We start from the raw sequence: 3,804 nt of genomic DNA, 5'->3' as shown, positions 1-3,804 counted from the left end.
AAATCCTTCCAAATCCTCCTCTGCACACTGCAGGCCGGCCCAAGGCAGATCCGCTCTGGGCCTGTCCCTGTCCGCTAACACCCTGAAATGAAAAATGTCAAAAATCTCTGTTATAAAAGTAGGAAAATTCTTTTAAAAGTAAGAAAAAAATCTCATTTTACTGTGATAATTAAATGGGTAAATGCATCTTAGAACAGAGCCTTGCACTAAATAAATGTTAATTCTTTTTTTTATCCTTTAAAAAAAATATGGAAAGCTTCACAAATTAGCATATCATCCTTGATAATTTTCTCGGTATCGTTACAATTTTAGTATATGTTCATCTGAAGCAAGCACTAAGTGTTAAGTTGTAACCTTAAAAGTTGTATCTGATTCAAAGTTATCTTCTCCAGAAAGCTTTCATTAAGAAAAGACCCTGCTTTGATTAGTTCCATAATGACCAAAATCCTTATTTCTGAGAATGACACAAACACTAAATCCTAAATAATAAAGAGGTAATATGCAAATTGACCTTCACACCCTCCCACAAGATGGCCACCCCCATGTGGTCAAAGATGGCCAGTAGGGGAGGGTAGTTGTGGGCAATCAGGCCTGCAGAGAAGGGCACTTAGGGGCAACCAGGCCTGCAGGGGAGGGCAGTTGGGGGTGACCAGGCCAGCAGGGGAGGGCAGTTGGGGGACCAGGCTGGCAGGGGAGGGCAGTTGGGGGCAACCAGGACAGGAGAGGAAGGCAGTTGGGGGTTACTGGGCCAGCAGGCAGTTGGGGCAATCAGGCTAGCAGGGGAGCAGTTAGGCATTGATCAGGCTGGCAGGGGAGTGGTTAGGGGGTAATCAGGTTGGCAGTAAGGTAAGTGGTTGGGAACCAACAGTCCCGGGATGTGAGAGGAATGTCCAGTTGCAGGATTGGGCCTAAACCAGCAGTCAGATACCTCCCAAGGGGTCCCATATTGGAGAGGGTACAGGCTGGGCTGAGGGACACCCCCAGTGCACGAATTTCATGCATGAATTTCATGCACTGGGCCTCTAGTAAATAATGAAATGGGTATGAGTAAGGCTATTGAGACATACAGCATTTTTTAATCAAAGAGATGAAAACCAACTATGTTTTTTAGGGAGTTATACTTCCAAATTACCAGTCCAGACCAAAAAGGGACACTTACAGTTCAAGACTTAAAATGACTCTTAAGCCCAACTAGGGACCCAGTTTATGCACCTCCCCAAAAACCTGCCCGTGGGCTCCCCAGGCTTCAGACACTTGTCTTTCTCCCTAAACAAAGTGGTCCCAGCGATGGTTCATGTCACCCCAAGCCATTGCCACACTGTTCATCTTTTTTTCTAGGGGAAAACCTAGAAGTAAATCAAGAAAAGCCTCTTGGTCTTAAAGAAGTTGAAGGTCACAAAAAGTCTGTTGTTAGTCTTAACAATGAAGGGGATAAGAAAAATGCCCTTTCTCAACACAAAGAATCAGCGAAGAGACCATTAAGTCTGACATGAATTATGCAGAAAAAATATGCTTCATTTATTAATGTTAAAATCTATATGTAATTATCCAATTTGACACAAAGTTTAAAATGTTCAAAGTTGTTTTATTTCAGAGTTAAAATTATTCCTTTCATCCTAATGCACAATGGCAATGCTTATTCACAAATTTTCTTACTGATATTCTGGGGCAATTAGACTAATTAGGTCTCTGTAATTTCTTCTGGTTCTAAAATGTTTTTTTATTTTATTTCTACCATACAACTTTAGAATTTAAACACATAGCACACACATGTTTATACTAATGAAGAGCTAGTATGCAAATGGCTAACGACCAGGTCATTAGCATATTAGCTGGGCTTTGCCCTGGCCATGGGGCAGAAGCAGGGAGGTGCCTGGGGGAGGCGGGACCATCCCGTGTCAGGGAGGGCATGGATGAGTGCCCATAGCGCCCCCCTCACCAGTCCTTCACCACCCACCGCTTGCACTCTGAGTGCCCCATGGCCCACCTGCCAGGGGAAGGAGCACAGCACAGCAGATGGGAGGCTTCCATGCTCTCCTCCAGCACCGTGGTGGGGCAGAGCCGCAGTATTGCTCTGGAGACGAGGAAGAAGTGGGGAGACGCCCAGAGAAGGCAGGCCCAGCCCGAGGTGACTGGAGGGACTGAGGTCAGGGCTTGAAGGGGCCAGAGAAGGCCCAGAGGGCTGGGCCAGGTGGGCAGGAGCTCTGCGTGTACAGGTTCAAGGGTCCAGGCAGGGCTGCAGGTGGGTGGGTGGCCCCAGGGTTTTCATGTATTGGGATCCGTGTGTGTGTGTGTGTGTGTGTGTGTGCATGTACACACATATATATAACATACAGAGTTATTTTGTCACCTGCTACTTTTGTTTCCCTACACATCAGCATTTATTGAATGCTTTGAGTTATAATTTAGGTTATTTTGGAAGCTGGGCCCGGAACCCAGTCCCCACTGCGATTCAGTGTTTTGTTTGCATAACTGCTATCTATCTAATCAGATGCCAATTCTGATCTGATGGGTCCTTGGGAGTATTTTCTAACCTAAAATTTTATTCCATCCTTCTATTTTGGGATCACTTTATATCAATTCAATTCTGGTTGGCATCTTACTTTCTATTTTCTGGGCTCATTTCTCCAATCCCGTGCTCGCAGAGAAGTGGAAATGGAGATTAATTGGTATTCAGCACTCAATCTGCTAGTTAGAGCCTCCACAGCTCAGGAAAGAGATGAGGTATAAGAATCTTGAATTTAACGAGAACTGCCCTAAGAAACATACCATTTGAGTTAGCTGTCACTTGAGTATTTTTTAGCTTTTATAAAAATATTTTAATTGATTTTAGAGAGCGAGAGAGCGATAGAAAATGAATGATGAAAGAGAATCATTGATCGGCTGCCTCCTGCATGCCCCTTCCTGGAGATATACTAGTAGCTGCAACCCAGGCATGTGCCCTGCCAGGGAAATGAGTCATGACCTTCTGGTTCCTAGGTTGATGCTCTACCACTGAGCAACACTGGCCTGGCATCAAACTCAGTATTTTTAAATATATCTGTAAGTCATTTCTTACCACTTCCAAATTTGTCCACAAGTGATTACTTTAAAATCAAAACAAAGGAATTACTGCCTTTTCAAAATAAAATAGTGGAACAGTAATAGTGAGATTAATAGAGACAGAAAATAGGATGGGAAAAGGGAAGGAGAAAAAGCGCACAGGCTAATTCCTCTAAAGATTCCCCTTACACAGAGCAGAGACTTTAGGAGAGAAATGTTCAGGGAAAGCAATTACTAGAATAATAACTCACACATCTGGTTAAAACACTCCATGTACTGAAAGTAGGGCCCTTTCTTCAAAGATTACTTCGAAATATAATGTGCCAGCGGCTCCCCTAAGTATCCTTAAGCCTGCCTGTCCTCTCGCTGCCGCCTCCATAAAGGGTGGAATTTGCCAGCAGATTACCTCACCCTTTGTGTCTCTGCAGAATGTGTTCCATCCGAGTTTCAAAGTGCGTTTACAAATGCAAATTAGCAAGCCTCATCATCACAGAAATTTACTTAAATAGCCTTCTCACTGCCGAGAAGTCCTTTGTGTCCTGAGAAGTCCTTTGTGTCTTCTGGAAATGGATGTTCAAAGTGTGGACATGCCTGGCAGCTTCCTTGCAGATCCGAATTCATTGCATCCTTTGGCATGTCCCCCTGGGAAGGACCAACTACCCTTTTTCATCTTCACACAAGGCTCCTCCTACCTGTTGGCCTTTTCTCAGCCTCACCAAGTGCCCACAGACTTGGAACCCAGACTTCATTCATCCCCCCCCC

At 44.4% G+C, this 3,804-nt stretch overlaps 1 pseudogene; it reads right to left on the bottom strand.

The window, feature by feature from the left end:
* Positions 1-242: 242 nt before the first annotated feature.
* Positions 243-334, bottom strand: LOC118726196 (annotated as a pseudogene).
* Between the last annotated feature and the right edge of the window lie 3,470 nt (positions 335-3,804).

This window comes from Pipistrellus kuhlii, unplaced genomic scaffold (genome assembly GCF_014108245.1).
Source record: "Pipistrellus kuhlii isolate mPipKuh1 unplaced genomic scaffold, mPipKuh1.p scaffold_m20_p_21, whole genome shotgun sequence".
NCBI classification, from domain to species: Eukaryota; Metazoa; Chordata; class Mammalia; order Chiroptera; family Vespertilionidae; genus Pipistrellus; species Pipistrellus kuhlii.
Note: the sequence above shows the minus strand (reverse complement) of the source record. Positions and strands in the feature narration are given on the sequence as shown.